The sequence below is a fragment of the Lissotriton helveticus genome, chromosome 6, assembly GCF_964261635.1.
Source record: "Lissotriton helveticus chromosome 6, aLisHel1.1, whole genome shotgun sequence".
Classification (NCBI taxonomy): domain Eukaryota; kingdom Metazoa; phylum Chordata; class Amphibia; order Caudata; family Salamandridae; genus Lissotriton; species Lissotriton helveticus.
In genome coordinates, this window is record NC_136067.1 from 1,570,510,427 (window position 1) to 1,570,530,508 (window position 20,082).

A 20,082-nucleotide genomic window follows, 5' to 3' on the forward strand; every position below is an offset into this window, starting at 1 on the left:
TTATGGGGCCAGGTGAGTATGTTAAAACGAACAGGTGAGTCCACGCTCCATTACCTTCACTTCAAGATTCAGACCCACCCAATCACAACCCTCCGAGGCACCCTCATATACTGACCCCCAGACCATGCGCACCTTTTTCCGACTCCATCACTGACATCATCAGCCTGCCAGCCATCATCACCATCAACCACACCATGCTGGGAGACCTCAACGTACATCTCGATAACCTCCAAGACCCCATCTCCACCTTCCTCCTGGACAACTTGTTCAACATTGGAGTCTAAGGGCCAGATGTAGGTTGCCCAATACCGGTCGGTAACGGCCGAAATTACCGAATTTTGGCCGTTACCGACCGGTATTTGGCTTTTGAGATGTAGGTGGCATGATTCCTGGATTCAGTGTTTTAACGAATCGGTAATTTAAGGAATCGGTAAATTACCGAATTCTTAACATACCGATTCGGTAAATTACCGAATCTGTAATGTAGGGAGCACTCAAGTTAGTGCATTCCTGGGTTAAGGATTTGTTATTTACCACCAACTACAAGTTGGTGGTAAATATCGAAAACCTTTGAAAAAGCAAATATTTTGCTTTTACAACATTGCGATGTGTCAGACATACATGCCCTTAGGGTATGTATGTGTGCCACATGTGCACCCTTGCACTATTCAGGGGTGCAACAGGGTGTCAATGTGACACCCGGCCACCCTTGAAAATATTCCCCCTATTACCGATTCGGTATTTCCCGAATCGGTAATACTGAATGGCTTCCCATTCATTCCTATGGGCCTATAGGCCCATAGGAATGAATGGGAATTACTGAATCTGTCAAATTTACTGAATAATTATCTACATCCCATTTACCTATTCTTAAAAACCGAATCGTTAAAATTCGGTATTTAAGAATAGGTACATTGAGATTACCTACATATGGCCCTAAGAGATTATTCCAGAAGCCACGCACTCAGTAGGACACATCCTTGACCCCATCTTCACAGCAGGTAACGCCATCATCTTCAGCCACACCTCTGAACTCCCATGGATGGACCATTGTTGCATTCACTTCACCTTCAAAATAACCATCACCCACAAACTTCCTCAACAGGAACTGGAACAAGATCTCCAACGATCAGCTCACCGCCCCCTTCAGCAGCTCCACCCCAACCCCCACAGACAGTGACCCAAACATGTCCGCCGGAACCCTGCACAATTGGATCACCGACGGCACCAACACCATCGCCTCCTTCAAGAAAACTACCAACACACATGACAAGAGTGTCAGCTGGTTCTCTGCAAAACTCCAAGAATCCAGACAAACCTGACGATGCCTCGAAAAGATATTGAGGAACTCCAAAAGTACAGCAGACCTTGACAACTTCAAAGCAGTCACCACCGCCCACCACAAGCTCCTCAGACACATAAGAAAGAAAAACTCCAGATCAGAATCTCTGCCCATGCACACAACAGCAACAAACTTTTCAGCATCATCAAAGCATTTTCCCAACCCAACAGTGAGACACATGACATCCCACACTCCCAGGACCTCTGTGACAGACTCAGCTCCTTCTTCCACCATGAAATCAAGACCATCTATGACAACTTCAATAATGACAACCAACACGCAGAACCTACACCCCCTACTCCCGACACCATGCATCCTACACTTGACAGCTGGACCACGCTCACAATCGTAGACATACTGAAGATTATGAAGCCAACCCAATCCGAGCCACCCTGAACCTCTGCCCCCACCACATCTACCACAGAGCTGCCGACATCATCGCCTTAGCTTTGATGAGTCATCAACTGCTCCTTCGAGACCGGCTCGTTCCCCGATCACTGGAAACATGCCGATATCAACCTTCTCCTTAAAAAATACTTGCCGGACCTCACCGACCTCAAAAACTTCAGACCCATCACCTTACTCCCGTACCTGGCGAAAGTCATAGAAAAAGCCGCCAGCGGCCAGCTTGCCTCCTTCATTGAAGACAACATCCTCAACACCTACCAATCTGGCTTCAGGAAAAATACCGCAGCACCAAAACCGTCATAGATGGCATCTGCTCCCTCCTCGACAGAGGAGCGATGGTGGCCCTCATCCTTCTGGACCTCTCTGCAGCCTTCACACAGTCCCTTACCATACCCTAGCCCACAGTCTTCACAACGCAGGAATCCGGAACAAGACCCTCAACTGGATCTGCTCATTGCTCTCTGGCAAAATGTAGCGGGTCAGACTCCCACCCTTCTTCTCGGATCCCACACCTACCACCTGCAGAGTTCCCCAAGAATCCTGCATCAGCCTCACCCTGTTCAAAGTCTACATGGCCCGCCAGCACCCATTGTCAGATCCCATGACTCAACATTGTATTCTAAGCAGACGACACCCAACTCTTCCTCTCCCTATCCAAAGAATCTAACGTCTCCAAACACAACTTTCAAGAAGGAATTGAAGCGGTCACCAGGTGGGTGAAGAGCAGCTGCCTACAACTAAACAGGGAGAAAACTGAAGTACTCATCATGCGCCCACACCCCGATGCCTGGAATGACACCTGGTGGCCCCCTGCCCTTGGGAGCACACCCTCCCCTATGGACCACGCATGCAACCTCACAATCATCCCAGACTCCGAACTCAAATTGGGCCGCCAAATCAAAGCTGAGTCTTTCTCTTTGTTTCCACACCCTATGACTCCTACAAAATACCTTCAATTGGATCCCAGTCCCTCATGAACATTAGACTGGACTAAGGCAATGCTCTCTATGCCAGTATCAACAAGAACCTCTAGCTCAAACTCCAGAACGACTAGAAAGCCTCCGCCAGACCGCCAGACAGAATCGTCAACCTACCTGCCACATAACCCAACTCCTGTGGACACTACATTGGCTCCCCATTAAGAAGAGAATCCCCTTCAAGCTTCTCACCCATGCCCACAAAGCCCTCCACAACACCGGATCTGCCTACCTGAATCACCACCTCTTGTTCCACGCACCCCAAAGATTGCTTTGTTCTGCCCAGCTCTCCCTCGCTACAGTGCCACGCATCAAGAAGACCAGAACAGGAGGTCGCTCCTTCTTCTTCCTCGTGGCCAAGGCATGGAACACCTTCCCACTCCTCCTCCAACAGACAGCTACACTCTACAAGTTTACGGAGGACCTCAAGACCTGGCTCTTTGACAGATCGCCGTGAACACCCAGGAGCTGCACCCCCTACCCTGAGCACCTTGAGGCCCTTTTGGTGAGTAGTTGTGCTTAACATACCTATAATTGATTGACTGAGATTTAAAAAGTTTGTAGGACGAGAAGTTAAAGGTCTTTAGATTTTTTTCTGTTTAAGGCTTTGAAACAACAAACAGGCAGATGCATCAAAGAAAATACCCGGAGCAAACGGCCAGATTCTCAGAATCTGGCCGTTTGCTCCCGGTATTTTTACATTTGGGATGCATCATCCCAAATGCAGAAATCGCAATTTAAGGAATCTCTAAATAGCGATTCTTTAAATTGCTCTTGCATTTAAGGAATCCCAAAATGAGATTCCTTAAATGCAATGCATGAAACCCAAAAAAGTAGTGAATTCGCTAATAGGGGGAGCAAATTACCATGAAGTTGAACTTCGTGGTAATTTGCTAAAACTTTGAAAATTGCACTTTTGTGCATTTTTCAAAGTTACATGTTGCGCACACACATGCCCTTAGGGCATGTGTGTGTGTAACATTTGTGCACAGGTCCATTTCAGGGGTGCAACAGGGTGTACTTTGGACACCCTGGCACCCTTGAAATAGCGGAACATTAGCGATTCGGTAATAGCTAATCGCTAATAAGGAAAACCATTCCTTATTAGCGATTAGCTATTACCGAATCGCTAATAAGGAATCTGTAGGAATCGCTATTAACATTGCGATTCCTACATGCATCCCGTTTTGCTAGTCTTTAATAGCGATTCCTTAAAATTCGATATTAAAGACTCGCAAAACATAACTTTGATGCATCTGCCAGAAAGAGTAGAATAACAATTGGAACTTTTCTTGAAGTACTATAAAAAGCTAAGAAGAGGTTCTAGAAAAAACTTACAAGCCAAGCAGAGTCAGTGCAAGAAGTGAACAGCCATCTTCTTTGTGATATTTTTTAAAAGTACAATAAATTAATAATATGCAGTAATGAGTTAAAGTCCGCCCCTCCAAATATTTATTTGAAGCTTTATATTTCGGCCTGGATTAAATTTCTTTTAAAGTAGCTTAATCTTTTATAATTTCACAAATTTCATGTTACTCCCATTATTTGAAATGCCCAAAATGTCAACATTACACCACATGTAAACGGCGAGCGACCTTTACAACACAGTTGTTACACCGCAATACATTTACAGCACGGTCTTTACAACGCAAGTCGTTACAACGACTCGCACTGGATGGTGCTCTACAATAAGGAATGGTATGATTTACTATCCCAACACCTCCCCTTGAGTCCAGGGGGCATTGGATTGCATCCCCTGGTCTTCGTTTCATCAAGCTAGTGCCTCAGTCGAGTCTAAAGAGGGGGACATTGAGAAAGCCATAAGAGATACGGCCAATAACAAAGCACCAGCCCCAGACTGTGTTCCTGCAGACCTCTCTAAAAGTAATCCTTGCCAATGTTTTTAGTGCTGTGGGTACAGCAGGGTTTCTGGCATCTTGGTCAAAATCAATTATTATTCCTATTTTTAAATAGGGGAAGAGAGGGGATCCTCAGTGTTACAGACCGATATCTCTTATTGATTCCTCTGTGAAAATTTTAGGAAAGGTAATTTTAACTAAAATTACAGATTGGGCAAATGAGAGGGGGATCTTCTCTAACCTGCAATTTGACCTGGTAAACAGGTCAAAGCTATGGAATATTTTGTTGGAAAAAGGACTTGATCTTTGTCTAGTTTATTTTTTAGCCAATCTTCATCAAGACTTTACAGCTTCGGTCAGGATATCCCAGCCTGGTGATTGTACTAGATCTTTTAAATTGGGCAGGGGCAGGGATGCATTTTGGCACCCCTGATTTTTACTCTTTATAATATTGTTCTGGATAAATCATTGTGGGGGCAGCCTTGGATATTCTGCGTGTGGGAGACTGTCCAATCCCCGTCCTCCTATACGCGGATGATGCTGTAATTTTAGCCCACACTGCGGTAGGCCTTCAGCGGCTTTTAGATGCCTTTGGGTCATATATGCACTCTCTGGACTTGATTGTGAATATTGGAAAGTCACACACCATGTCAGTAGGTCACAGAGGTATACAAACTAAATCCTTCTATTTGTAGTGGAGTGGACGTTTCCTCTGTGTCCTCTTTTACTTACCTGGGGGTCCTATTTGATGATAGGTCATCTTGGGGATTGCAACAAAAAGTTAAAAAGAACGCAGTTACACGATCTTCTGTATCTCTCTTAGGGTTTGCACAGTGTTTGGGGGCTAGACCGTTAGAGGCTATTCTAAAGGTTTACAGAGCAAAGTGTCTGGCCATTGTGGCCTATGGATCCTCTATATGGGACTACAAAGATCAGGCTGGGATACAGGTAGTTGAAAATAAATTCTTACAGAGTCTTCTGTCTGTACCACAATCCACCCCATCGTATGCTATACATCAGGAACTAGGGTTAGGCTACGTCACTGATATTTCGAGGACAGCTCCGTTGCTTTGTTGGCTCAAAACTTGGCGGAATCCTGATTTAACCCTGAATCATATGATTTTACGGGACTGCGTTAAGTTAGATAAATCTTCTAAAATTAGGTGGCTGTCGTATGTTAAAAGTATGCTATTCAAAATAGGACGGCCAGAACTTTATGAGGACCCTGATAAGATCCGAAAGGAGGATGTGTTGTGGGTAAAGTTGAATTTTAAGAATTTTCTCATGCTGGGGCGGGAAGAGCAGGAGCTATGCAAACCTTTAGTTAGGGCTCATTCCTTGTTAAAAACAACCTTTAATATGGAACCCTACCTGTCAACGGTAAACAAGCCTTAAAATTGTTGGCTCCTAATTAGGTTCCGCTTTAATTTGATTCACTTCACATTGGGGGATTATCAGGGATAGTGTAATCCTGATGACGCAGAACCTTCCCAATGCGATAATTTGTCATCCCAGGATACTTTACATTTTATGATATTTTGTGACTTCTATTCTGATATTCGCACAGGATTTCTGGTACCTACCCTTAGGAAGGGTTGTTTCTCATGTTAGACCAGCACTAGTTTTTCTACAGTCATTATTTAATATTGCATCTTTTCGCATAGCTGCTGTGAGGCTAAAGAAAAAAAGATATTTGATGATGAATTTTAAGGACAGTTGTAATTTTTTTAATTTTGGCAATTTGGATAAGGTATTTTATTCTGTGATTCTGTTTTGAAGCATTTTGCCCAAATGAACTGTAATATTCAATCAATCAATCAGTCATTTGTTAAGCACACTACATACCCGCGAGGGTTTAAAGGCACTGGGGGGTGGTGGGGCCGCTACTGATCGAACAGTCAGGTCTTTAGTATCCTCCTGAAGGTCAGCAGGTCTTGGGTCTGTCATAGGCTTAGTGGGAGGGTGTTCCATGTCATGGCGGCGAGGTGGGAGAAGGATCTCCCGCCGGTGGTTGTTCTTCGGATGCTTGAGACGGTGGCGAGTGAGAGGTTGACAGAGCGTAGCTGGCGGTTGGGGGTGTAGAAGGATGAGCCGTCTGTTGAGGTAGGCTGGGCCGGTCTTGTGGAGTGTCTTGTGTGCGTGGATGAGGAGCGTGAAGGATTTCCTCTTGTTGACGGGGAGCCAGTGCAGGTTTCTCAGGTGGGGGTGATGTGGCCGTGTCGTGGTACATCAAGGATCAGTCGTGCCGAGGCGTTTTGGATGCGTGGTAGTCGATTGAAGAGCTTGGTCGCGGGCTCCCGCGTAGAGGGCATTTCCGTAGTGGAGTCTGCTGCAGACGAGGTCCTGGGTGACTGTATTTCTTGTATCTGTCGGGATCCATCTGTAGATCTTGCGGAGCATGCGGAGGGTGTTGAAGCAGGAGGAGGAGATGGCGTTGACTTGCTTGGTCATTGAAAGCGTTGAGTCGAGGATGATTCCCAGGTTGGGTGCGTGGTCGGTTGGGGTTGGGGCTGCCCCCAGTGCCGTTGGCCACCATGAGTCGTCCCAGGATGACGGGTTGGAGCCTAGGATGACCTCTGTCTTGGCTGAGTTCAGCTTCAGACGGCTGATCTTCATCCAGTCGGGGACGGCCTTCATTCCTTCATGGAGGTTGGCTTTGACGGTGATTGGGTCCTTGGTGAGGGAGAGGATCAGTTGAGTGTCGTCGGTGTAGGAGTAGGAGAATATTTTGAGGTCGTGCTGCCGGGCGATGTGTGCGAGCGGGGCCATGTAAATGTTAAACAGTGTCGGGCTGAGGGAGGATCCTTGGGGTACATCGCAGATGATCTCGGAAGCTTCAGAACGGAACGGGAGAGGCGGACGCTCTGGGTTCTGCCTCTCCCGGATGTTGCCCTTTCCAGAGCCTTGTCTCAGATCCCTGCGGCGTGGAGGTGTGCGCCTAGTGTGCGGTGGCAGATTGTGTTGATGTTGTCAGTGGTGGCGATGAGATTTGGTCTCTGTGCTGTGATTGCTGCGGAACACTGACTGGGAAGGGTCCAGGATTCTGTTCTCAGTATCAGGTACCGGGTTAGCTGTCTGTTAACGATTTTCTCGATGACCTTAGACGGGAAGGGGAGCAGAGAGATGGTTTGGAAGTTCTTTAGGTCTCTTGGGTCTGCCTTTGGGTTTTTTGAGTAGGGCGTTGATCTTGACGTGTTTTCTGCTCTCTGGGAAGGTCTATGTATTTTAAACATTATGCCAAATGATTTGTGATATTGTCCATGACTGTTGTTTGTTTTTTGTACTTTTATGATTTTAATTAATCGAATAAAGTGGATTGACTGACTGACTGACCTCCCCTACTGTTACACACACTGGATTTGGAATAGTAAATCATACTATTCCTAAGTCCAGCACCTCAAGCACAAGTCATTGTAATGACTTACGTTGTAATAACCGTGATGTAACGTACCGCAATGTAAATGATTGCGTTGTAACGTCACATATTCCATGGAAACAAATGTTTAGCACAGGAATACTGTAAAAGTGCCTAATAACCAGAATGCAAGTGTATAATTTTTGTACAATTTAGAGTACTGGAACACAGGCACATTATGTGAGCTTTGCACACCCCTAATACAATTTTTAATCTCTGTGCTTTCTGAACAGAATACCTGATTTCCCCAAGCCACCTCTTTCTTCAATGGGAGCCTGTGTTCTCATTCTGAACACAGGCTTCCAATGAAGTCAATGGGAGTCCAACCGAATCGTATTTGGAAGCATCCAGATGCATTGCAATTGCTCGTTTAGACTCACTGGATCCGAGTCGTTAGAAAAGCATTCCGGAACCGAATCTGTTGGAATGCTTTCCGGACAAGATTGTAATTGGCCCCCTATTAGTAAACTTATATGTATGAGGATCTCCCCATAGAAAAGATAGGGGAGGTGAAAGTGGAGATTTACACTTATAGGTTTCTTAAGGGCATTTTATTGTAATTTTGTAGTACTATTATAGTCCTACAAAACATGCTACAGAATGTAGTTTGTGAATAGTCCCCCTAAAATGTAGTGAATCATTTGGGCTTACCTGTAGAGTAAAAATGGAGGTAATAGTAGTGAATTGAAACAGCCAAGAGATCATCTGAATACAGAATGGTCAATAGGATGAGAAAATGTGTTGTAAGTTCATGTCCAGAGAAGACAATAGGAAGCATCCATGCAAACGTCAAAAGTCATTTAAATTTAAAATGTCCTAACTAAAGCCAGGTATATATGTGATACTAGACCTAGATCATGAGATACTAATTAGAGACAATGTACCCTATTTATATATTGGTGCTAAGAATACTCCGTCGCTATCTGGGCCAAAGTAACTGAACAGAAGTATATTAGATTTTCTACTTGCGGTTTCGCTAAATCTGATCTTACTGATTTCTAGCACCAATGAGGTTGAAGTTTTCTCCTTATAGGGTTTATGATAGAGATAGTATTGTCCTTTCTGGGTTTCCATGGCTTTCCATGATGACCCTTATGTGGTTAATTAAGTGCGTCCTTACTTTTGATGATGGCAAAATGGTGTCCTTTCTTACTTCAGATGAGGAAGAGGGAAGGGGGTTTAATGCTATTTGAATCCTAGTGAAGTCATACTTTTGGCAAAGTGAGAGAGGGAGCACCGTTTGACTTTAAAAAAGCTTGCTTCCCAACAAGTTTGTTATGCATTCCAGAGTCTGTGATTAATAAATGCCCCTCCCCTCAGAGACAACATTTTGACTGTTCAAGAGGCACAGCCCCTTGACTCCAGACTTGAATTACAACTGTTCCAGAGGCCCAGGCCTGTGACTTCAAATTTAAAGAGAGGTTTCTGCATCGAATTTGGAGTATTTCATAGGATGGGTGTAAATAGTGTAATTCTGTGTAGCGTAATCACTAAGAATTACCTACGAATTCTGGGAGATTATGCTTGAATTATATGATAAGAGTAATTTTGCAATTTGAACTATTTTGTTGAACAAAAATGCACCCTTGCATCCAGAATGGATGTGAGGATGCGAAATAGCACTAAATGCAACAGAAAATGGATAGTGAGCGTGAGCAGCTGTTCATGCTTACTAAATGTGCTCATGGGGTAGGATTTTTCCCACATTTACTACCAGAATCTCACACTATTTCCCTAGTGCATAATGCATCCTCACATCCAGAATGGATGGACGGATACACTTTGCGCAAATAAACAGCGCTATATGTAGCAGAACATGAATAACTCATTGTTTGTGAATAGCAAACAAATATTAAACTTGCACCAAAATTGAAAGTCTACCTTTGTGAATAAGGCCCTCACATATTTTCATAAAGCAACCAAGGAACACCTCTGTATCAGCATCTGTATGTCATCTCTCTGTTCTGTGCACATAGAACTTTTGTGTCCACATTATTGCTGAACAAAGTTATTATGTTTAAATAGTTAGACATCTCATACCATCTATGCATGTTTCAATATTTTTGAATAACCCAACTGGAATCGCAAAATTACATAATCTATCACGCTTCTGATAATTTTACACCTATGAGAGTATCTTGTAAATATTTCTGATACAAATTGATTTACCACTGTCAAAGATTCAGTTTTTTTACAATAATATTTTAAAGCTTCAATGTTCTTTTTATCACCTTGTCAGCAATGTTAATTCTTTTAATTTACACATACTAAATCAAGATTGCCATTTGCAAGTGATGTAGTACACCCTTGCTGAAAGTCCATAGATAGATGGAAATCCATAAAAATAGTAACTGCATGCTGCAAAATGTACCAGTTCCTAATCATACAACCATGGAGAAATAAGGTAAGAAGGAGGGTAAGAAAAGTAGATGGTGAATCCAAAAAGTAGTTTATTCTTAAGTTTAATCAGGAGTAATTAGTTACAGGAGTTGTAGATTATAAGGTAGTTGTAGCCGTAGCTTCACCACCGGGTGCAGCATCGCAGCTCTCATCCCACACACTCCAACTGAAATTTCAGTCAACATCAACATTCTAGGACAACACTGACTCTGGCTGAGCAGCAGGGCATAGAATACGGAGAAAGGAATGAATATAAAGAAGAGAAGGATACCACACATGGCTTTTAGTCTTATTATTTAATGCAGGATTGATCAATGTGTATAAAAACCTTAGAATGGATTGGGATACAATATGGCTGTATTGAACTTTAGAGCAATAATTCTTTGTAAGACATTTTAACAGCCTCAATCTGGCTATGGGTGAAGTATTGGCCCCAATTGGGGGCGCTACAGAATGTGCAACAAGATGGCCGCTCATTAGGGCAGCACCATCAGCTGAGCCTATAATTTGTTCAAAATCCGGCCGTCCTGCTTGAGATAATGACCCCAAACCCAGCAGCCCGTTTGTTGGAAGATTTGGGCACCTGGCGCTGTGAAGAGATTCGCTGCACCAAGCTGACTCAATGATAAACACCGCAAGTGAACTTCCGAGTCTGCGTCACACTAAATGGCGGACCGGGCCCTGCTCTGAAGGGAGTGCCATGCTGGGAGGATTGTGGCACTCCCCTATGACTGGAAACTTGTGGGGCTACATGGGCTTACCGCTTAATCATCCACGGCAGCACTGCTGTGCAGAGTGAGAGTGCTGGATCGCTCAGTGTGCGGGCCTATTGCGCTGCGGTAGACCCCGACGTTGATGGAGAACATTGGCGGACCTTGGCGCGGCCTGCTGTGGCCTTTGCGACTGACGCCGTCCTCAAGAACCACTGCGGAGGGACGTCTCCATGTTAATGGCAGCCTGTATTGGAGTTGATCTGCCCCATGGGTGGGTGCCGCGTCAGTATAAGCATGCTCCCCTCGGGTTGATCTCCCCATGGGGCCTCATTGCATTACCATCTTCAGGCAAGGCGCCCTAGCTAGGGCAGGACTGTTGCTGCATACAAGCAGAGGCCCCTTACTGACGCGCGTCTGGTTGCCGGCTGCATCTGCCTTGCATCGCGGGCAGCTACACGCCGGCGACTTGGGTGCCGCGCCGCCGCTCCCTGCTGCTCTCACCTGGGACTGCTCTCTCTCCCGAGTGAATCCTCTGAGTGCAACCACCTGTTACCTCCATGGTGGCACTCCGCCGACGTCATTGTCCACCTGTGCAGGATTTGCGCCAGGTTAGCATCAAAACCGCACCATATTCTGTGCTAGGCTGGAGACGCTGACACAAGCCACGCAGGCTAATGCCTATCCAGTTACACGTCATGTTTAAGGAAGTGTTCCATTCCAGCTGCCCGAGCCCTCGGTTGTATCCCTCGAATATCGCCTAAGCCCTGTGGAGGAACAGCACATATAGTCGCTTCTTTTGAAGTACATTCCCCACAAGCTCCACTATCTGTCTGAATACTGCGCTCCACATTACAGCCTTCATGTAGGGCGACATCCGAAGTGGGAACGGAGTTCGGTGGAGAGCATCTGTGCTCAAACTGTATCTCTAGCTATCTATATTAGTGCAAACCAATGAAGCGCGCACCAATCTTGTGCTGTACAATGGGGAAAATAGACTGCAATCAACCACAACTCGATTATGAACCGCGGCGTGGTAGCAAGACAACCCAGCATGCCGCTTCCGACTCCGAAGCAGACACGCCCGCCGACCAACTGACATATATTGACAAAACATTACTTGCGGCGCAGGCCAGTCTGCAATCCATAGATGGGAAAATCGACCATTTAAACTTACGAATGGACCATATGTCCACAAAGTTGGATAAACATGCCACTGGACTAGGAGAAGCGGAAAATCACATTTCTACCGCAGAGGATGGTTTACAGCAAGTGACCTCCAAGACGACCTCTATTGAAAAGGTGCTGGCGATGATCCAGGCTTGCAATAAAGATTTAGAGGCCAGATCCTGACGCAATACCATCCCCATCACGGGCCTACCAGAATCCACCAATACCGGCAGGCTGGAAAGCTACATGCAGAGACTCTTCCAAACAATCTTTGGGGTGGAGAATCTATCTTCAGTCCTAATAGTAGAGAGGGCTCATCGATCTCTTGCCTCTCTGCCACCTCCAGGAGCTCCTCCGCGCCCCATCATCGTGCGTCTATTAAATTATCGGGATCGAGATACCATACTCCATCTGGCACGTGAGAAGGGCACCATCACGTATGAAGGCAACACCCTTGCCTTCAATCCCGATTTTACGGCAGCTGTCCAGGAAGCACGTTGAGAATACCAGCCTGTGAAGAAGCTTCTCATCTCGGAACAGATACCCCTATGCAATGCTCTACCCAGCATGTCTGCACATCGAGGTTAATGAAAATCGAGAATCTTTAACACTGCCAAATCGGCGATGGACTTCACAAAAACCCTCAAGTGCCGCAGCCGTGATTCACCTAGCGCAGCAGAGGATGACTACGGAGGGGCTGGTGTGGCGGATCAGTGACATTGTTGTGTGGCGCGGACTTTTGAACATTCTCCGTCACCCACTCTTCGCCGCACACCCACTGGTTCCCCATCCTGTGCTCAACCTTGAATGATTACAGAAGCTGCAGTGCGGACCATTCCAGTAAACTTACAGTATTCAGGTAAGATCATTTTTTCTACTTTGGCTTGCTCCGTGTTCATGTGTGCCTCTATAATTGAGTATTACTCTTGAAGTGCACAAACTGAAAAGTTATCTCTTAAAATCTGACTATTACTTATACCCTATTCTTGTATCAGTGTATATTGCACACCCAGATGGCATTAATCTGTTTATTACATTTAAATTGCATAAACAGGACCACTACTTTTCCTGGCTCTGCCACCTCCTATGGAATTGGGATGGGATGCGTGCTCCAGCGTTCCCCACATGGGTGTTCCCCATTACTGTTTGCCTCCCTGGAACTATGCTAGGGAATTGTTATGGGTGGTTTGGGTTGGCTTGGGCAAGTTGGGGATGCCAAAGTGAGTGGGGGGTGTAGGGGGCGTGTGAGTTGGGGGGAATCGTTCGACCACCACGTACATTAATGGTGACTATGAGACGTAAATGTTTTTTAGGCACTCGCACTCAGACAATTTACACATACATTACACAACTAAGAAAAACACAACGATAATATAGTAATAACATGTCCCATTTGGAATGTACGGGACTAAAATCACCAAAAAAGATCTGCCAAGTCCTTATACAGGAGACACACTTAACCAAACAAACAGATCCAAACATTGGGGGGCGATGGGCCGGTTACCATCTGGCCTCCTTCTACTCCTCTTACTCCTGTGGGGTGATCACACTTATTAAACGCAACCTCCCCTTCACGATGATTCACTCCTGTGTAGACGATGTCGGGCGATACGCCATAGTCCATGAAAAACTGGAAGGCAAACGTATTACTATTGCAAACACTTATGGCCCCAGTACCGATGACCCAGACCTTTACAAACGCATACTCTCTACTCTGAGAGACTGGCCTGATGCTGTGCTCCTCTGGGGTGGGTATCTAAATACGCATCTTGATCCGACAAAAGGCAAATCAAGCACACGAGATGGGCAATCCCCTAGGACTGCCATAGTCATCTGAGAGGGAATGGAAGAGTTGGGCTTACTTGATATATGGCGCCACCGTAATATCAATACACTCTAGGGTACACATGTCTCCACTGCACATAACAGTTGGTCCTGACTGTATTATTGATTGGTGAGCGAATATGCGGGAGGTTGGGTATCCAAGGTGCATAGACTACCCCGCACTCTTTCGGACCACAATCCGGTACTCCTAACTTGGCAGGTCCTGAAGACGGTATGTAACGTTTACAACGAAATTTTTACAACGCACTACCATTACAACGCAGGCATTACCATGCATACCATTACAACGCATTGCGCTGGGGGGCACTCTGGGATAGGTAATAAGTTTAATTTTCTATCCAACACCTTCCCTAGTGTCCACGGGGACTGGAGTTGGAATAGAAAATTATACTTACCACTATCCAGCAACTCTAAGCGCTATGCGTTGTAATGGTATGCGTGGTAAAAAATGCGTTGTAAAGGTATGCTTGGTAAAAGTATGCGTTGTAATGTCATACATCCCCTGAAGACCATTCCTCGCTCCTATGTATGGCAGTTCCGACCTGAGGCATTACTTGATCTGCTATAGAACACGAACATTCGTGAGGTGATAGTACATTATCTTGACACTAATAGTGGCTCCGTAGATAGCGCCATGACCCTCTGGGAGGTTTTCAAAGCCACCATACGTGGCATCTGTATATCTACGACGGCTGGCATATTACGCTACTTGCGCGGGTGACTGGCCAAGATAGAGACCACTATACAAAATTATGCGAGAGATTACGAGCACTCCCCATCTGCCCGGCTGCTCGCCTCTATTAAAGTATCTATCTTGGACTATAACTCACTTGCTGAGGAAGAAACACGCTACATTAATAGTCACCATGTGGCCCATGCATACGGAGGCGGAGGGCGCCCAGGACATCATTTGGCTTCTAAAATCAAAATGAGCATCGATAGACACCTCATCACCAAGATCACAGATGATGATGACCACGATCACTACACCACTTCAGACATAGTTACACAGATCCGGAACACATATGCCACACTATATACCTCGCATGGGGATGTTGACTCTCAGGAGCTGAACACATACCTATCGGATGTGGCCATTGCATGTCTCACAGATTATCAGAGAGACTTCATCAGTCAACCAGTTACTGTAGAGGAAGTGAGTCAGGCCATTAAAACTCTCCCCAATAAAAAAGCTCCAGTACCTGACGGCTTTCCCTGTGAATTCTATAAAGAATATTCCATGGAACTCACACCATTTCTTTTGGGAATGTATGCCAAAGATCATGATTCTGGAACACTGCCCCCTACCCTACCGGAAGCCCTCATCATCGCCTTACTTAAAAAAGACAAACAGTCATTTCGTTGCGACCCCTACAGGCCACTGTAACTCATCAACACCAATGTTAAAATTTTGGCCAAAATTCTGGCCACTAGGATGCAGCCTCTCATGCCGCTACTGGTCCTCTCTGACTAGTCCGGATATATTCCTACTAGATCCACATCCCATAACATGCACGCACGCTCTTTGCCATGTTTCATATTGCCAATCCCAAACTGCAGGCAGCGGCTGTGATGCTAGACGGGGCCAAAGGGGATATTTATTCCAAATTTTAACACGCATGGGGTTTCCACCAAGGTTCATCAGATGGGTACGTTTGCTATACACGGATCCCGTGGCTCGGATTCGAGTGGAGGGCTGCACTTCGGACCCTATTCAGATCACCAGAGGTACGAGGCAGGGACGCCCTCTTTCCCCACTTTTATTCGCACTGACACTGGAGCCACTGGCTTGTATCATTAGACAATGCCACAAGGCCTCTGCCCTTCGATTTGCCCATTGCCCAGTGCACATTTATTATGTTATGTTATGTTAAAAACATTTTTATATCGCACGGCTGCCCCAGCCAAGGGGCGTCCCGGCGCTTACAAGAGTAACAAACACAACACAGCAGCTACGGAAAAGAAGAACTACAAGAAGGCTAAACTAAACAAGAAAAAAGATGGGTTTTAATGGCCCTCCTGAACTGCAGGAGCTCATCCATTTCGCGGATATGGAGCGGGAGGGAGTTCCACAATTTTGCAGCCAATACCCTAAAGGACCGACCACCGGCTCTACATAGCCTGAACCGAGGGACAATTGGCAGATTCTGTCCCAGAGATCTCAAATTTCGGGCAGGAACATAGGGCACCAGGAGATTCAAAAGATTCTGGGGGGAAGCCAGCTTGAGGATCTTAAAAGAGAGGCACGGAGTCTTGAAGTGGATCCTTTGTGCCACAGGCAACCAGTGTAGCGAGCGGATGATACTGTCCGCCGAGCAGAATCTAGGTAGGCCCACCAGAGCTCTGGCTGCGGCGTTCTGGACGCATTGCAACCGAGTGATCTCTGCCTGATTGGCTCCCAATAGGAGCAAGCTGGCATAGTCAAGCCGAGATAAAATGGAGGCCTGTATTACTAGCTGCCTGGTAGGAGGATCAAAAAACCTCAAAATAGGTCTTAACCCACGCAGAATGCCAAAGCATGCCATGTATGCGAATGACATGCTGCTCTTTGTCAGGGAACCACACACTTATATAGTGTCAGTCTTACGGGAGTACATATGCTTTGGTTGTTTTTCTGGCCTGCAGTTTAATTGCACCAAGTCATTGGTAGTCCCACTGACCTTATGCACTCAACCCCACGACCTCGAATTCCCACTCACTTGGGTGACTGGCCCCGTGAAGTATCTGGGGGTGTGGGTACACTGCGACCCCAAAATAGTTATGTTAAAGCTACTGTGGTGCATACACAAACCTAGAACAACAGGTCAACAGATGGGTGAAACATTCATTATAACTAGCCGACCATATAGCGCTCATAAAGATGGTTGTACTACCTACATTTTTATATTTATTTTGCAACATACTGATCACACTCACCCAATACTATTTCGAGGCCCTGCGCTCCTTGCTCCACCTTCTGATTTGCGGGGGGGGGGGGTAAACAAGCCCGAGTGAACTGGAAAACACTTACCCTATGTTATTTTTTTTTTTAGTTCAAGAAAATTTTATTGAAATAGAGAAAGTAGGCATTACAAAGAACAAAGTGAAATACATCATCATCAAAAAGGGCAATAAGCTAAGGCAATACAATAAATAGCATAGGATATTAAATGCAGGGATAAAAAAAAAAAGAAAAAAAAAAAAAGGAAAAAGTAGATGAGGCTAGAAAATGCAAAATATACACTGGGAGAGGCTTGGTAACATGGGAAAACAATGCAATTAAAAGCGGGAATTTAAAAGCTAGTGAAAAATAAGGAACTAAAGGCAGCTCAGGGAGGTTTCGAAACCTCTTGCTGAGATGGGGGCAGGTGAAAGGAACGTTTAGCACAAACATCCAGGTAAAGGGTGATAGGAAGCCATAACTCAAGTCGTTTTGGGGCCAGGGTGAGGGGATGAACAAATGCAGTGTCCAATCTATGATTGTAACATAGATTAAACCACCAAGCTTTGAAAGTAATATCTTTTGAATTTTTCCAATTAACAGTAATCTGTTGAAACGCAACAGCTAATAACAAGTCAACAATATGAACGTTTGCTTCAACTGCGGCCCAGGAGGAAGAAATAGAGCCAAGAAAGAGGTCAGCGAAAGAGAAGGGGATAGAAGTCTGAAAGATAGAATTGATTTGGTTCCATACCTTAATCCAAAATGCGTGCGTGAGAGGGCATAGAAAGAGCATGTGAAAAAGCGTGGCATTAGGTGCAGCACAAGACCAGCAGAGGTCCGGAGTCAAGGGGAATCTTTTGTGAAGAAGAGATGGCGTGAAAAGAAGCCTATTATATATAAAGAAGAGTGTTTGTGTAAGAGATGCAGCTCTGGAGGATTTGCGGATATTAAGCCATATTTTATCCCATAGGGAGGAGGGCCAAGAAACGACAAGATCAGATTCCCACTGCTCTTCCACAATGGTTTTAGGCCGAGGTGAGGGAGGGTTATGAAAGGAATGATATATGGAAGATGCGGAGGGGTTGGAACGCAATTGAAGATGCAGTTGGGAAGTAAGATTAGCAGAGACCTCGGGAGAGGGCGAGTGAGAGAGGGAGTCATATACAGATAGAACTGCAGTCTTAAGTAAAATATACTTGCGAAGAAAGGAGGAGGGGAGAGAGAAGGTACGGCGAAGGTCAGGGAAAGATATGAAAACAGAGCCAATAAAGAGTTGGGAAACCCAGATTAAACCTCGCTGCCTCCAAGTTTTCCAATAAAAAGGTTTCTGGTTAATAAGAATACTATTGTTATACCAAATAGTGGTGTCAAGGAAATCGGCAATAGAAGAGGGAGGTATTGGAGCAGAGGCTAGGAGTAATTTCGCAGTATATTTGTGAATGGGGGTGGATAAGAATTGGGGTTTGCGCGAAAAGGAGAGGTATTCGGCAAAGGAAAATGGAGAAAGAGAAAGTCGTTCAAGGTCAGCCCAAAGGGGAAGGGAATCGGGAGGATCCTTAAGCCAGATAGCGGCCTGTCTCAGGAGGAAAGCTTTATGATAAGCGGGAAAATTAGGGAAGTTAACTCCGCCTTCCGATTTGGGGAGGCGTAGTCGAGAGAGGGACATACGCGGTTTTTTCCCCGACCATAAGAAGGAGGATAGTGTAGTATTGAGTTTAGCGAAAAATTTAGTAGGAATAGCCAGAGGAATATTAGATATGGTATAAAGGACAATTGGGGAGAGCATCATCTTAATGGTGTCGAGACGTCCCCACCAAGAAAGGTATAAGGGGTGCCATCTAGAAGTAAGGTCAGAGATCTTTTGAGTACATTTAGTCAGACATAACGAAATAGTATCAGGGACAGAAGGAGTGATATGTAGACCGAGATATTTAATATGGTTCGGACTCCATTTAAAGTGGGATGTTGCAAAATCAGGCTTGAAGGTAAATTTGGTGAGGGGTAAAATTTCACACTTATCATGATTTAGTTTATAACCAGAGAGATGAGAGTAAGCAGTAACTTCAACAAGGAAAGCTGGGATGGATACAGATGGGTTTGAAATAAAGAGTAGAATGTCGTCAGCATAGGCAGCTAACTTGATTTGGGAATGAGAAAGAGGGAAGCCCTGAATATTTGGGTTCTGACGCAACTTAGATAAAAAGGGCTCTAGAGCAAGGTTAAAAAGAAAAGGGGATAGAGGACATCCTTGTCTAACGCCCCTTCCGAGACAAAAATAAGAGGAAATCAGACCGTTGGCGCAGACTGCTGCTCTAGGGTTTGCATAGAGAAAGGAGATGAGGGAAATAAAATTAGGGCCAAATCCAAACCATTTTAAAGTAGAGAAAAGAAAAGACCATTCTACCCTGTCAAATGCCTTCTCGGCATCCAGAGCGATTGCGGCTAGGGAATCATTAAAGCGGGATGATTTAGAAAGGACATTAAAGAGGAGTCTGGTATTGTCAGAAATGAAGCGACCCTTAACGAAGCCTGATTGTTCAGGACCAAGAAGATCTGGGAGAAAAGGGTCTAATCGAATAGCTAAGGATTTGGCATATACCTTGTAATCAATGTTGACAAGTGATATTGGTCTATAATTTTTACAATATTGGGCGTCCTTTCCTTCCTTTGGTATAATACAAATGTAGGCATCGGAAAAAGTGCCTGAGGAGGCACCACTGGTCTTAAAGGAATCAAGAAGTCGAAGTAGTTTGGGTAGCAGAAGAGTAGCAAAGTGCTGATAGAATTCGACAGTGAAGTCATCAGGGCCGGGGGCTTTATCTTTCTTAAGAGAATGAAGTGCAGTGTGTAGTTCACGAATGGTGAGTGGAATTTCGAGGGAGGTGAGGTCAATAGGAAAGTTAGGAGGGGGTTGAATGCCAGCAAAGAAGGTGGAAAGAGATTGAGGAGAAGGGTGTGTGTCAGAGGAGTAAAGTGCAGAATAGAAACGAGAGAATTCCTCCAAAATATCAGCATCTTTATGTTGTAGGACTG